The sequence below is a fragment of the Diorhabda sublineata genome, chromosome 3 (genome assembly GCF_026230105.1).
Source record: "Diorhabda sublineata isolate icDioSubl1.1 chromosome 3, icDioSubl1.1, whole genome shotgun sequence".
Taxonomy (NCBI): Eukaryota; Metazoa; Arthropoda; class Insecta; order Coleoptera; family Chrysomelidae; genus Diorhabda; species Diorhabda sublineata.
In genome coordinates, this window is record NC_079476.1 from 10256459 (window position 1) to 10274516 (window position 18058).

The 18058-nt window shown below is 31.1% G+C and overlaps 1 protein-coding gene across 8 annotated transcripts in view; it reads left to right on the top strand.

Moving 5' to 3' along the window:
• LOC130441295 (calcium/calmodulin-dependent protein kinase kinase 1) overlaps positions 1–18058 on the top strand; it is a 539168-nt gene that overhangs the window by 397204 nt on the left and 123906 nt on the right. The gene's annotated exons all lie outside the window — the stretch shown is intronic.

The window sequence follows — 18058 nt, forward strand, 5'->3', positions numbered from 1 at the left end:
AGCATACGCAGAATGTCACAACAATTCAACCTATCAACGACTACTATTTATAGGATTCTCCAGGAGCAACTTCTTTACCCCTTTCACATCCAGTAAGTGCATGCCATGGAAGTAGAGGATTATCTAGCAAGAATGTCCTACACTCGTTGGTTTCAAATAATAATATATTTGTTGGAGAAGTACTGTTTACTGATGAAGTTGGTTACATACGAGACATTTTTATTAATTCCCATAATTTAGGTTAATGGGCAGATGAAAATCCTTAAAATTCAAACAAAGAATCTACAACGATTTTGTGTTAATGTTTAGGCAGAAATAGTGGATAATAATATAGTTGGTCCATATTTTTATGATAATAACCTAAATAGTCAACGGTACTTAGAATTTCTCCAAAATGTTTTCCCACCAATGTTATGTGATATTCCTCTGAACATTCGCAGAGGCAGATGTTCATGCACGATGGAGCCCTTCTCCACTTCCTAAATGCTGTAAAAAATCATCTTAATAATATTTTTCCTCATAAGTGGATTAGTCGGGAAGGTCCTTTTGTATGGCCACCATGTTCCCCAGATTTAAATACAATGAATTCGTTTTTTAGGAGTATCTTAAAAGGTTGGTATATGTAACACTGGTAAACATGAGGAACGAAATGATCGATAGAATAAACTTCCATTGTGACGCTAGCCAACTAATTTTTTTTCCTTACTTAAGTCACACGATGTTCGACTGTCTGCAGTTCAATTAGAAATGTTTGATTATGTTTTTGTACCTCCTGTAGGTATTTTCAATAAATGGTTACAATTTATGAAAATTTTTATCAAAATTTCTCTTTAGGGCGAACGGTTTCTTTGGATTGCACAACGATCTAAAAATCTACATATCTCTTAAACCATAAATTTTATCGAATTAAACAAAGAGCACCTTTTTGTCAAAAAATCGATTGAGAAAGTAATTTTTCCTTTAGCTTGTACAGGTTGTCCCTGTGAAAGTTGCGGATTGTTAACAGTGTAAAATTATTTACCTCATCAAACACTAAACTACACTACACTACACTACACTATACTACACGGACATTCGTAATTATCCATTGAAAATTCAAAATGTTCGACTGTATAGTTTAGAAATTATACTTAAATTCAAGTCCTGATTTCGCAACTTTAAAGACCTATAACTCAGGATAGATTTTTTTATATGACAGCATTATTTTCATGTCTTCTACTCCTTGATTTTTTGCATGAAGTCCCGGAACACCCTTTATATTCAAGTTGAAGGTCGTCGTTTTTATAGGTTTTTCATCCTAATTCAACTTTTCATATTAGATTTTTTCAATATTACAGTATAAAAAGTATAAAAATATAAAGTATAAAAACTGAACGAAGAGTTTTACTAATGCGTATAGAAAGTCTGAAAATTTATTAGCATGAGAATCTAAAAGTTTTAAAGATTAATAATGATGAAATTCCTTTGGTTTATTGAGACTGTGATTGCTGGAGTATTTAAAAGAGAAATAATTGTGATTGTCTACCCATAAACATCCCATCATTTTTCAACCGACTTAAAATAGGAGAAAGTTTTTAAATCGATTGTATATTTTTTGTATATACGTTACACGATCATTTCTCCAATTTTGAGATGATTTTTTTTTCGGTAGATCATCCATCAGATGTACTAGTTCAGTATAAATTTCATTGGAACAGTACTGTCCGAGAAAATAAGCAAGAATTAAACACACTGTTTTCCGAGATTCATTGTAGTTTTGTATATATTTAGAGGATCTGATTAAAAAAAAAGATTTCCATAAATTAATAATTCTTTCTGACGAAACTACTACTTTTCTTTATTCAAGGCATGTTAAATCAGCTTTCTTACTTACAAGTTGACAAAGATTTATTGACGAACTATGAATAATTGGCAGACTCATGTCTCTGAACATGTTCACTGAAATTGTAGCTTATTAATAGTATTACTCGGCTGCGATGAGTTCCACTTGACGCAAAAAATTGATTTTGAACCCGATGTTAATGTAATGACATTTTTTCTCAATTTTATCTTTCACAATTAAATTCATAATCGTCAATTCTTCTGATTTTGTAAAATAGTACATATACTTACTGCCTAAGCAGTTAACTTTTCTTGTTACTTTTTCGTGGCAAGAAGTCATAGACAATAAACGTAACGCAAAGGAGGCTCGAGGACTTATGGCTTCAGAGAAGAATATTCGAAATTTCTTTCGTAGATGAAATAATAATGCATGAACTATTGGAGCAATATTTGGCCAAGTAATAAAATCCCTCGAAAGGAAAACACATTATGTAAAATGATGGGAAATGTTCTCTTTCTGAATCCATTTAAAAATATTTTGTATTAGAAGAGGAACAAGAACCATAAACCCAAAAACTACTACACAATACATAAAAGCAGCCTAGAATACAGTGCTCATTTTCAGGATGTTTGCGAACTATTGGAACGAGAAAGCAATTGAAAATAATTATAATTTTGTCATATGGAGAGGCAATTGATATAAATGCTTAAGAATGAAAATATGTTCTGTGATATAAAAGTATACAAAAACTATAAAAAAATTTCTCTTCATCATCAGTTTTTTAAAACAAGCATCATGCGATAAATAATATACTATTAATTCAAACTGAGCGAGATTCGGAAAAATTGAAATCCTTTCGAAATTATTGAGATGCATTATATTATGAAATAACTGATCAGCAGATTAAGGACTTCGAAAACTCATGAATATTATAACTTTTTTTTTCAATAAATAAATGTCGAATTGATGTTTTCGCTTCAAATTTCAAATTTGTTAAAAAAATCTTTAATTTGAGCAACCAAGGCTTTACCAGACCATCCTTGACGATGTAAATGAAAATGCTCTGGTGGAGCATACATTTTCCAAATACACGGTCAAGCACTAGAGGAAAATCAGCTTGCATACTTTGTATTACTTGGTCATAAATTAAGAATTGTCAAAATTTCCCCAAAACTTCTACATATATTGCATATCTTCTAGAAATGTTTCTCTAATTTCCAATCTTGAAAACTCATTTGTAAGTAAACTGATGTGGTCAACTCATGACGTTGATATAATCCCGATAATTTATATTTATTGCTTGTTATTTAAGATTATTTTTATCCAGCTCATCCTAATTATAAAATAATGAGGGATTATATAACAGGTTAGACAAACCTGTAGGCTCTGAAAAGGAGGTCTCAGTTTCCAATTGTTGATAATTTGATAAGTAACTTTGGAAAGATTTTTCGCAAACATTTATTTATAATCTTTTTTCATGAAAATGTACCACAACTTTCAGCAGCATGGTTGAATACATGACATGATGTAGCTCTATTTTTTGAGGATCATGAAGAATGAACATGTTTTTCTCAAACAGCTCCACCAGCACTATATGCATCAAATTTGCGGTAGACAAATCTGAAATCAACTTTTTTGCATATTTGAACCGGTTTTATTTACTAAATACTAAGAAATTTTTTTCTCCATGATGCATACAAAAGAGAAAAGTTTTACATTAATTTATTCCTGTGTCGCCAACTTTTTCCGTATTCATTAATCCAGTCAAATTATAGAATCCAATACAATTTCACTTTTTCAATCAGTTCTAACCATACTTGACAAAAAATGATCAATCTACTCTAACAATTAACTCTGTAAATGTACAATTTAAATTCAAATACGCATTTAATTAATTATTCATCAAGCATCATTAATTTTTTTCAATTGACAAACCTCATTAATTATCTAATGCCCAATTTCCGATATTAGCAATTTCACAAAAAAAACATTAATTGGGAGTTTTATTATATTTCTTTAATTTGTTTTGAACGAAATCGTTCAGATGGGAGGGAAACCGTTTAATTGATAAATTCAATGATATAACGATCAATCACCCACTTAATAATACGATAATTAGAGGGGAAAAAATGACGGTAATGACGTAAATGAAATGAATGTTAACATTGACGTACTCATATAACTCATATCAACATTTATTATCAGAAAAATCATTTCTGTTTATGAATATTTTGTTGAGTCAATTGATAACAAAATATTTGATGAATTATCCTAAATACAGATAATCAAGTAAAGTAGAGAACTACAAGCGAAGAAAGAAAGAAAGTAAAAAAGAAAAATAGTAGAAAAAATTGAATCACATGATAGAATTTAGATAAATAGGAAAAGGCTCCAATTCGAGGTAATGTGAATACTTACCCAGAAATTTAATTTATATGTCATAAATGGTGTTTGATTTGAAATTTCAATTGTCGCTTTCCGTCGATAAACGTTTTAAACATTTGCTGCTAAGAAAACGGATGAAGTTATAAGTACACAACAATATGGATATACATCAAACTAACTAAACGGAACTAACAAAAACTGAAAATTATAGCTCTTGTATACCTGAATAATCCCGTGCATTTTGATATATCTGATTCTGAACTCATAAATAAGTTGGTGAATGTCTTAGTCCCGGTTAAATTATCTGTAGAAGTGCTTTATCGCTCTGATGCCAATTTGTGCACGGCTAATGCTACTTTTAAGTTTTTGTTTTAACTGAACGGAAATGATTTACGTTTGGCCGCATTAAAAATCGACGGCAGAAAGAATCGAGTGGCGTATTAAGCTACTTACAAATTCCTTATAATGAGTGTGATAATTGGAATGTTAATCTCAAATAATTGTCCAAGCAAACAGCATATGAAAAGTAGATTATTACGTTAACTCAAAATCTGAAGAACAACTGCGAAATTGAAAAAGAAGATAAGAGGGAAGTTGAAATGCAATCAATATATAGATTGAGAGTAACAAAACTGATTTATTATTAAAAGAAAAACTCCAGTTTGAAGTACAGAACAGTATGGAAAGATTCAAAGAAAGCGAATTGTTTAGAATTATGAAATAGAAAATGAATCTGTTTGGAACAACTTTCACAAGATTCTTCTTGTCTTCTAAGATTTTATTCTCGCAATCCAAAGAAATAATGCATTATCATGTTAACTACCAAAAGTGACGGCAACGCACATGTTGATCTCTGAGATGTGGAGTGTAGGTAGAATAAGATAAATTCCTCATCTTGCCTAATAGAAATACCTAATTAAGGTTGAAACGAAAAGACATTATAGATAAGTATTTGTTGATTTCTCCAAAAATTTCCATGTTAATTTAAGATATATGATTATGTTACTCTGAAGTAGAATTTTTGTTTATTAAGAGATTAAAGTTGTTAAGATTGATATTAAAGTTGAGAGATTTAAGTTCAACATTTTGTATGCGTAAGATTTTATTTTGATTTATTCTACAAACATTTACTTGATTATTTCAGTAAAATAAAAAGAGATTTTCATGTGAAACAATGATTTTAGTTGTTCTTAATCACGTAGTTATCCTGGTTTTCCGGTATTACAAAAACAGTCCTTCAGGATATGACTACAATTTCCATAGGATTGTACCTACATGTATATATAATAAAAATTAATTCTTCCATTGGATACGGATGTTCTTCCCTTATTTCCCCACGTTAGACATAATTCCCATATCTTTTCAAAAGAATGATATGCTATTTGGCCAAATGTATGGCAAATATTTGTAATAAATCAATATACAGGGTGATTGATTAATGTAATAAATTGCAGTGCCTCTTTTGTCCTTTGAGATATCAGATTGAAAATTAAAGGGATTATAGCCATCATTAGTCTTCACATTTCAAAATTATTCTTACGAGGTGCTCTAGAATGCTTTACTATATCAAAGTTACATTTTGTTCAATGAAACCCCCTATATTTTATTGCATATTTAGAATCAGCTTGACTCCTCCGTTACAATGATACAGGGTTGTGATGTCTTCTACGAGGTATTTAAGAAGTTATAACCAATTTTCCATCATTAGAATAGCTATAAAAATTATTCAATTCGTCATTATTCATTGATTCTGATATAGGGTGAATCAAAATACTGATACATTATTTTCTCGTTTTTTGAGAAGAATCGCCGTGTATTTTATGTAATTTCTATAGTTACAAAAAATTTATGTGTTGTTTTGTCGGTCACAGGAAGTTTAGCAAATCAAAATTAAATTATTTTTTGACGGTACACCGGGTCTATTGAAAGCCATTTCCCAGAAAATATCAATATCTACAGATAGAGTAAACGAAACTGCTACTAAACAGTTCTTTGCTTACTTTGTCTAGAACAAAGTAACCCTGGGCTCCTTTTTACTAAGGTTGCTTCTTTAATATGCGTTAAGCGTTGCCAATAGATCTTTTCAGTATACTCACTTGCGTCAAAGTTAATTGCTGTTAATTGAAAAGTTCTAACTTTAACTGAGTTTCTTGTAACGCCATTTTTTTGCTTTCAGTATCCTTCGCAATCCCAGTTCCCTTATTTGTTCCCTGGAATCTGTTATTATGGTCAAAAGAATGTTTTCTAGATCATCAAAATATGCATTGCTCTGAATGACAGAATCTATGACCTTGTGATACTTTTTATCCATACATCTAGAATACTTAATAAGCTTCCAAAGATTTTTTGCATCATTCGAGCATAAATTGCTCTCCTTCATAATGAACCAAACTTTCACAATAGAATTACTAAATTTTATGAAGTATTCTCAGATCCGTCCATTTACTTTCACTCCTTCCCATACGACAGGTACGAAATCACGACCAAAGCGATAAATAAGGTAAATATTTTTTGTTTTTAAGGCCGTGGCGGACAAAATAAATTATTAATACCAGAAACCACTTTTGCAGTGTCGTTTTATACATCCAGTGTCCAGGAATCCGGCGGACATGAATTAAATGAAAGAAAATTTTTTACAATTAATATTTAAACCTAAACACAACTTTCTAAAACTATTACAGCAAGGTAATAAACCATTTTATTTTTTTCTGCTCCTTAAAAAGATTTGCACTCGTTTTTTTAAAATAATTATTTCCAGTAAACATCCTAAACATGGAAAACATGAAATAAAACAATATATATATATATATATATATATATATATATATATATATATATATATATTCAAAATAACATTTTTTTTCTGAAAAATCAGGGAAATAGAGAGGAAAATGTTATATTTTGATAAAACGACTTTCTTTTTAAAGACTAGTAATAATAATAATATGTCATCATGTGACGATCTTACCGACCCTGATATTATATGAAATATAAGTTTCTAAAATAATCCGGAAATTTATCTAGTGGATTTCAGAAATAATGTACTTTGATATTTGCTACTAAAATTTGAAAGTTTCTCAGCACATTTTCCACAATCAAAATTTTCGATTATCAACAGAAAACTTTTTCAAGTTATAACTTTCATAGAAGCTGTATCTTTCATCAATTTAAGTATGTGAGGAGCATGAAATATTCCATCTTCCATCTTATTCATACCAACATTCGGAAATTTGCTACAAATAATATTGAAAAAATCTCTGTACAATCTAAAGATAGCAAGATCGGTTTTTTAACAAAAAGGTACTTTTTTGTAGATAAAATTTATGGTTTAGTTTAGAAGGTATGTAGATTTCGATATTGTTGTACATGCCAAGGAAACCATTCACCATAAAGAGACATTCTGAAGAAAATTATCATATATTGTCCAACATTTTATAACTGCCGTAAGGAAAAAATTGAAATGTAGAAAAATTTTGTTGGTTAGCGTACAACTTATTAAATAAAAACAAAAAAAGCTATAATAAATGTTCGAAGCTTACTTAATTTATGTATTTTTAATAAATAATTACAATTACAATGATAATTTTGTTCAGAATATCTTTTTATGATGAACGGTTTCCTTCGCATGTACAACGATCTGAAAATATATATATCCATACATTATCTCGATTTAAAAAAGTACCTTTTTCCTAAAAAATCGATTGATAAATTCATTTTTCCTATCTTTAGATTGTACGGGTTGTTCCTGTAAAAGTTACGGATTGTTAACCATGAGCCGCCTCTGGCCTCCAGATAGTAGTGTAGAATTATTTATTCCATCAAAAATGGCCATAGGTAACTATCCATTAAAAATTCATGTTGTTCGATTGGAAATTTAGAAAATATACTTAAAATATAAGTTCTGTTTACGCAACTTTAAAGGCATATAACTCAGAAGCAAAGGGTGGTCGATTTTTTTGTCACAGCATTATTTTCACGTCATATATTGACTCCAGAATTTTTTGTATCAAGTCCCAGAACACTCTGTATAATGGTGAAAGTATGATTCTCCTTATTACATTGTCTTTAGCCACAGTTGAAAAATTTCTTACAAGCAAACATTTTTTCACAATAAATTTGCTTTGCTTTACTGTCCTACATATAAATGAAGCAAGGGTGTGTCGTGAATCTATTTTGGTGACCAAGTAAAAAATTAATTATTTCCACATCCCCATAGATCAGACATTGATGATACGAGTAATTCATTTCCATGTTATTCTTTGAGTTCTGTTGATTGGGAACTGATTCATACCTATTTCCATTATACAGTAAAACACATTTTTAAACTTTTACAATAAAGAGGTCCTACTCAGTCCATTATCCTTCGAAGCCTATGTCTAATAGCAGCTTCGCTATATCAGAGAAAACTAAAAAATTGTTATAACACAGTATCTAGCGTTCTACATATTTGTTATTATTACTGTGGTGCCAATATTTTTTTTAGTTCTGATTCTCATTTCCATAGATCGAGATCATTTTGAGTAAATAACTATGGAATAGATGTGTCACCCTAGTATTCACTTTCACTGGTAGAATGTACCGATTTCTGTGAATTTGGCAAAATAATTGTTTCTAAGGGCATGCGAATTATGTTTCAAGAGTAGATAGGCTAAAGGAGATTCTCATTCTCTAAACAAAATTAACAATTATCGACATAATTTTTGGCTACATCCAGATAATAGGCAAAGTCTAATCAAGGACCTTTTTTTTCCACAGTTGTCAAGACTCAACATGATTATAGAAGTAACCCATGGTTTATCCAGTTTGTTCATATTAAACTTGAAATAATCAGCATAAGTCTTCTTCACAAAGCCTCTAATTAATTAAGTCAAACTGTTCTATTACCATTAATATAAATGAATGAGAAGATCTAAGATTTGCATGCCGGTTCATAACATATTATTTAGCTGTGTAACCAAACGCTGCGCTCATAACCTATCTGCTCGCCTCAATTCCAAATGTTTCAGCTAGTATTTTTGAATCCGGACGATTTCGTAAAAAAATATTATATTTAACGCAGCGTTTTGCTGCTTTTTGTCACTCGTCACTAGTACCGTGATACAAAAATAACTATTATTGCTATTGTTGTTCAAATTATAAGATATGCAAAAAGCATAAAAATAAGAGCACATAAGCACATAATATATTTGTACCCTGGGCACCTGGAAACAAAACAACAATTTTTTCGTAGAGCAGATCAAGCATATCCTGTTATAGCTATACTAATTTAAAATTCAGCGATAAATCTTGGCAAAAATGAATTAATCTTCCCAGAAGCAAGTTTCGGGCCCGCCGAGTCTATGATTAAAAAACTGTATGCAACAAGGAATTATTGATAAATTACCTTAACAACAATTTTAAGTAATATTTCATTTATTCCAATCATCCAGCCTGAGAAAAATTCTTGAAATTTCAAAAATCTCACATTAACTTTTTATATAAGCTTTCAATTATTAGCCAAATGAAAGTGTATTGATAGCAAATTATTAAATATAAATGAATACGAATTATCAGATACTGAACATTTTTGAACTTGACATTCAAGTACCATAAATTCAGGAAGTTCCTGACAATAATAGATCCATTTTACAAATATATGGAAATAGATGAAAAATGAAACTAGCATCTAGCTTAATATAATATGGAATACAACACTGTATACACGAACATACAATATTGGATAACGCAAACAAGTTCTGTTATAGAAGAGTTAAATTAGAATTCGTTTTATTGTACAATTATTCAACAGATTATATTTATAATGAGCCTATTGAAAATAAAATAATGTACTTACATTCAGATAGCGCTCTGCAATCAATTTAATAATAAAATTATTACCGAGCACATGAATCGTATGGATTTAAAAGAGCAAGTAATTAATAAATATGTCCCAAATCATAAAAAGAGAATAAAATATACAAGTTATGCCAAGCACAATTTACTCATTAAATATTCTTCTAAGTTTATAATCTGTTTACAAACCATATTCAACATTGAAATAATCCTCAACCCGGGCCTGAATCATGTCCAAAGAGATGAACTGCTGATTGCTGTTTACGCTGTGCTTGCGTGACAACTTTTTATTGTCTATATTTGAAATCTCCTTTTGAGAGTGGATGACCCGGGTTCATTCGATGAAATATTTTTGTGAAAGTTTTGTATTTTGGTTGCTTTCTGGATATAACAATTCATACTGCAATCCAACCTCAAAAGCATTTTTGTGCTTATACACAAAACACTCGTTCGTAAAATGATTATTATGAGGCGTATATATCAAAAAAAGCTTTGACAAAACCAACAATAGCATATAATCTGTAAATTGTTTAATATGTTTTCCTCGATAACATAATCAAGCAAGATTGTGTGGAATTGATGTTTTGAGCAAAATCAATGAAAAGTCTCGATAAAGAAGCATCACTTAGTTTTATGAAATTGTTCCAAAATTTTACGTAAATTGAACCCTGATAATGATTATTGTTGAAGGGATAAGCTAGATCCGTTATTTTGCATCATAATGTGGTTCAATTGAATGTGAAAATTTATGGATATTTGTGGAGAATATGCGCTGTACTCACTATCAGAAAAGAAACCTTCTTATATAATAAACCAATTGAAATATTCTTAAAAATGCATTAATTGCGAGTATTCAGAGTATAGGTTAATTGCGAGTAATCAGAGTATAGGTATATTGGTATTTCTAAGAACTTGTCCACTGACATAGACTGTGATGCTGGTTCTGTTGGAACATGTTATTGATCTAAAGATTGGAGGGTGCGCCGGGCATTTTTTAAATCTGTCTGTTTACCTTTTCTCGTGATTTTTTTTCATAGATACATTGTTAAGAAGACCTTGTTTATTAATGGTAACTCAGGGGGTCCATGAATACAAAGGTAGTTTTAATATAGGAAGCGAGAGTCAACAATTTTTTATCGAGTGGATACAAACGTCAAGTAAATGGTGTATGTAAAATAAATCCTGACGTTGTATAACCTTGTATTTCTGTATCAAGTATTTACGTTCAATGACACGATTTTAGAAATTTTTAGAAATTTCTCTAACTTCCATGTGGCAGGCTTGATAAGATGAGGTGATGCGAAAACTACCAGGCCAGGCTTTAGAGGGAAGCCATTGAAATTCATAACCATATATCAAATTTTAACAGAACAGAGGAAATACTAAAGGTACATCAAACATTGAATAGTAAAAAGCATTCAAGAGATATAAATACTTGAAACAATTGTCACGACTGAATAGTTGCCCCGTCTAACCCCAAGTAACACAAATGTTGCTCTGTTTTCACAGAATTATTTCATAAATATCATGGAACTGCTGAATGAAAACTGATATGAATTTTTATGGGTGATATGGGGTACATATTAGCTTATTGTATCAATCTATGTTTTATAAATGTTTATTCTACCCTGTCTATGAAGACCTTTCTGAAAACTACCTTGCATTTTTGATAATTCACCAATCGCTATTAGGTGAAAACCTCTTGCAAATGCCACCTCTTCTATTGTCGTTGTTGCAGATATTCTTCGGTTTACCCTTTAAAATGCTTAACGGTTCAACAGCCAAATGACCAACGATACGGAGTAATATAGCCTACCAACTTTAACGAAGATTTGTTTCTTTGTCCGGCCTTTATTTTTCTTTCGTTTGGTTCTCTTATTCTATTGCAGTACACATCACTCTACCATCCCAAATTCACCTCGATTCCATCCCTACAGAGAAATTTTTTTAAATCAGTGCCGAACCAAATATATCGCACCCCTCACATGAAAAATGTCCCCATTCAAATCACAACCAACCAACCAACCAACCCCCTCTTCTTTCACCTCAGGATCCAATAGTGCGCTGGCACTAGAACCGATGGCAACTTCTGAAGATGACATCTCTCGTGTTGGGGAAACGTCTAGAGCAAAACACAACTATATAATATATATAACTATATAATTCTATTTTTTATAAATTGACCACTAATCCATAACATTTTACGTACACTCTATATTTGTAGGTCAACTAGAAAAAGTCTAATGGAATATTGAATAATTTCATCTCTACTAATCGATTAATTTCACCTCCAATATCAAAACAACGCGAGCGTTTTGTACAAACAGCGGGCATGCAATTAAAAAAGAAATGCATATAGAGGACATCGATTTGTCATGTGAGGTATGAACAACGAGATTTTTTCCAATATGTTGGTTCAGACTAGAGAACATCGTAATTGTTGAGTCTACAACACTGAACTATCGGAAATACGAGGGTTGTTACTTATGTTTTGAGATAGACAAATAAAAAACAAATATATATAATATACTTTTGCTTACATTCGAACCAATTGTCGAAGCATTTTTACTATTCTGAATGAGGTACCTCCAAAACATGTGATTTGAAAGCATCAACCGTATCTTCAAAGAGCTCGCATTGAGTGAAGAATGATTTCTCTTCTGCAATTGGTTTCCCTGATTTTTTAGAATTCTTCTAGCAAACAAATGCTGGTGTATCATTCAGAATTGGATTTTTTACACTGCTTTCAAGGAACGGTATCGATATGAACAGTTATTCCGAAAAAACACGCGACTATTTGCGTGGAAGTGCTTCGTGCGCTAATAACTTTATTGGATTTGGCTCGTCTGCGGTATCCAACATGAACAAATTTATTGGCAACTAAATATTTATGCAATATTGAATGTTTGCGATTGGAACTAATGGAACATTCGAGTTCATATGCATAAAATCATGATTTGTCGCCTATCACTCTGCATTTTTGCACCAATCGACACAAATTTTTTTTGAGCAATTGTGAAATTATGCGGTTTCAAATGCGAACAAATCTTCTTGACAGCCAAATGTTCATGCAATACTGAATGTATGTGACAGGAACTGATACCCAAGTATGCCTAAATATCACAGTACGTCATGTGATGATCTTGCAATATCAGTTTAAGCACAGCATCGATGTTTTCTGGTACAACTGCTGATTTTGGACGGAGTTCACGAAATTCATCCTGTGGCGAAGTGCGACCACGATTTAATTTGGAAAAACATCGCTAGAAAATGTTCGCACGAAACATCTCTAATAGCACTTCTATGAACACGTTCTGAATACGTCCTCCATTAAAAATGCCAAACTTTATGATGGCAATGTCAGATTTGACATATTCACGTCAGTGTTGCCATATTTCAAAACTAAAGTAGCAACTCTCGTTTTGCGCATCAATCAAAAATATTTCAATGTTATATAATCAAATGAAATATTCCACTCGTGAAAAGTTCTTCTGTATAATCTATCTGTTCTTAATTGAAGAAGCGCATACAAGTTTTCTTAATAACCCGGTAAGAAATCAAATTGTCGCCAATGAATACATACGTTTAGATAAAAAATAGTCTGATTATTTCAAAAGAGATATCAAATTATTTTCCTTGAATTGTAAATACTTTGGTTTTGACTGTTGATAGTGGCGTTTTGCAGTATTGTAATTAATGCATGTTGTGATTATTTCAATTTGTTTTTTGGATCTTAGATTAGTTTGCGATTTTTGTATTTAATTATAGTGTTTTATTTCCATTATTATGCAGTGTTTTAATCAACGATACAGTGTCAAATGGTAAAAAGTATATCGAGGCCTTGGATTAAGGTTCAAATAATCATTGTCAAAGGGTTATTTCAAATATGTTATAGTGCATAAGCTCAGAACTTGAATATCACAAAATGATTTTTTCAATAGAGTGTGGTATTAAACATAACAAAATTTGACAAGATAATTATTACCTTGGAAACATTTTCTTTCATCTAACATCGAAAAAAATAGTTCCTATGTATATATACCAAGATTTGATCAGAAATATTGTGTATTTCATTGAAACCTTGTTTGGTACACATGACGTAATTAAATATGACAGTGTTATTCTATAAACTGTCTCTTGAATACTGCCAAGAGGTAAACGGGTCATTATTGTTCAAGCTGTCAATAAAGATGCTTTTGTACCATTCCTGAAAATAATTCCCAGTATTTTTGCTCCTTACCACGAAGACATGAACGCCAAATGAAGTTATTGTTATTGATAACGCATCATTCCCGAAAATGAAACAAAATTCCCAACACCAGTTCTAAAGAGATGAAATATCAATTTTCATGGAAATTGAGAATATAAATATTCCTTAAAAAATTCCCACAGAATAGGAAATGCTTCACATCATAAAAAGTTATAATTTAAAAAACGAGAATGTTATTGATACGAGGGTTGCTATTTAAGTTTCGAAATATGGTAAAACTGATGTGAATATGTCAAATCTGAAATTGCCATTAAGAGTTGTTTATAGATCATTGAAACATTCTCTAGGTTAAAAAAAAGAATTGTGTAGCGACATTTTGGAATGATGATTATGCATGACTTTTGACGTGGATTAAACTAGCAGCAGTGTACCAATCTAATACTTTTTATAGTCCATCAATTAAGAACAGATACATTATACTGTAGAGCTTTTCACGAGTAAAATATTTCATTTCATAATATAACACTGAAATATTTTTTGTTGATCGCAAAATATTAGAGCTGCTGCTTAGATTTTGAGATATGACAAAACTCATAAATTTTGAAATTTTTGCATACTCAGGACGTGTGATTTAAGTCGCGAACATTTTCGTGCAATGATTTTCTATGATTTTTGACGTAGATTAAACCAATACCAATGTGCTGATCAACTAATTTCGAGTTTTTTGGTGATGAAGCGACATCTTGAGACACTGTATTTTGCTAGGTTTCCGAATTTAATCGTGGTCGCACTTTGCTACAGAATGAATTTCGTGAAGGTTGTCCTAAATCGGCTGTTGTACCAGAAAACATCGATGCTGTACATAATTATACATTGTAAATTGAAAGATCGTCATGTGACATACCGTGAGATTGAGGCATACTTGAGTATCAGATACACTCGCAAACATTCAATATAGCATGAACATTTAGTTGCCAAAAATATTTGTTCGCGTTGGATACCGCATAAGTTAACAATCGCTTAAAACAAAGACTGTATGGATCTTTTGTTCAAAGGAAGCTCGTGTCAATTCCAGAGAAATGTTGAAAAAATCAAACCGAAATTAAATAAAAATCGATTGTACAGGTCTGTCAAGACGAACTAAATCCGACAAAACTTGCTCGCGCACAAAGCACTTCGGATCAAATGGTCGTCGTACATTTTCACAATAACTGTTCGTGTTGCTAGCGTTCCATTAGAAGTACAATGGTTAATTATGTATCGTACAGAAGACGATTCATTCTCCACCACGATTGCGAGCTCTCACACATCATTCATACAAAAAAGTTTTTGAACAGTCAAAACATCGGATGGATCGTTCACACATCGTTCAATTCTTAGTTTGACACCCTTCTTATTCTCGCAGATCAAAAATAAATTTCGAGGCCAACGATTTTCTACACCTGAAAAATCGGATGATGCTTTCAAATTACATGTTTTGGATGTGCCTCAATCGGAAAGGAAAAATGCTTGTACAATTGATTCAAACACATTTAAAAGTGTATTGATCTTAATGGAGAATATTTCAAGGAAAAATTAAGCTATATCATAATAAATATTTGTTTTTATTTGTCTTCTAAAAAGAAAACAAGCAACCCTTGTAGCATTTTCAAGACTCACATACATTATTAAAACTGCCTCCATATTATTGTGGGTTCAATCCCATAGAAGTGGTTTGGATTACATTAAAACAAAACTATGTGAATATAATGGTTTAACTTCTTGTATTAAGATAGTGATTGAAGACGTACGTCAAGTTGTATTACAAAATAACGAGAAAATTGTGTAAAATTTCACCACTCATAACGCCAATAATAATTAATATTGACAACATCAGTTATAAAGATTTTTTCTTTCCTGCATTCCTGAAATTTTCTTTCAGTATTCAATGAGATTCATATAATGAATTATCCTGTGGAAAAAAAATTTTACATACGAAAGTAATGCGTAATAAGTAATGTTTAGTCTAGGCGCAAATTATCTTTCTATTTTACCTCCACGATGGGGTAAGATCATGATATTTTTTAATGAACTGATATGTGAAAGAAGTTTTTGCTCTTGGTCTATCTCCATAATCAATAATTTGTAAAATTTTATTGTAATGAATCACATTAAAGATTTCTCCATAAGAATTGACTATTGGTCGATGTTCTTGAACATTTGTTGACATTATTACCATTCAGAAAAATTAGTGAGGACATACATTATTATTTTACGTAAGAAATCGCTATTGGAAATACTAACCGAACGAACGAACAAATCCCAACTTTTTTCAAAAAGTTCTAAGTAAAATGGGTTTGAACTATTTTATTTGTTTCATATTACAGACAACTAATACTGGTATGATTAGGTTGATATTGCACTAAAAAGCTTGATTGTTTTCTTATTCGGCAATTGGAAATTCTTGTAGATAATTTATTTACATTCCTAATAGAAGCACAGAAATGTTCGATACTTCCTCTCCGTCTTAATCGTTATTTAGTAAATCTAATTGGAAATAGAGAAGGAATTTATTTTGTTTTGTCAAACAACGTTTCTTAAATCTGTTATATAACGAAAGGTTGAATAGAACTCAAGTATGGAAAGAAGTTTTTTTGTGGCGTGTTGGAGCTGTTGAGCTTGGAAAAGTTGAAAAATGTTTTCAGAACTACCTAGTTTTGAGTTTATCATATTTAAATCACGAGAATCGGATAATAATGCAGTTTGTCACTCAAAATTTTGTAGCCACATTCACAATATTACATTCCGTCGTATTAGACGACTTTGTAGAAATTGAGAATCCTGGTATGAGATGTTTCATTTTGTTCCATAATGTTGAGTTGAAATATATTAGCAACTATCGTCGCGTCTGTGAATGGGGAAAGAAAGATGTATCCAGTAATTTCGATTTGAATTGATCGAAACAAGATTTAAACGTTGAGACTTTGCAATAACCGATTGGATTTTAGTTTACAAATTAAGTTTCAATACTACTATACCAACCTAAACGTCACTCTGTTTGAGAAAGATAAGAGAGAGACGAGCTTTATTGTCACATAAAAGTTTCACAATTTTATGGACAAAACGACACAATTTTGAAATAGTTAATATAAAATAACAATTTGCCTTGATAATAATAATAATACATATATCTCACTTCATACTTAATTGAATTATGTCAGTTTATTGAGTGTATAGTAGATTGTAGAGTTCTGCCAGAGAATAATGAAATCTTTGAAGCAGAAATGCCTTTGTAAATCGCCGGAATACATAAAATATATTTGTCATTTTCAATTCTGAAGGTAGCTGATTGAATAATAAAGGCAAACTATGGTAAAGATGCGATTCGAACAACTAGTAGTAAATTGTTAAAGTACGAGAATCGAGCTGGTTAGACACAGATTTAATAGCAAAATAAACAAAGGATAATTTTTTCGCCAAGGTCTCTACATGTACAGACCATTGAAGGGCAATGTCGATATGTAGACCCAGAAACTTGATCAAATATGACGATCGTTTCAAGTTATGTTGAGTTTTAGAGGTTAAAAACTCCTTTGTAGGATAAATCTGTTGTCAGTGTTGAAACAGAGCCTATTCGCGTCAGATCAGGACTTAATAGTAATGAGATATTTGCCCATGGTAAAATGTAAAACTTGTATAGCAAATAAAATGAATTTACCATTAAATTGTGAGTCAATGAAATCATTAACAAATACCAAAACAAAACGAGACCTAGAAGAGAATACTGGGAACTTTACCAATAACTTGTACTATTTGTTTTTTTTTTACAT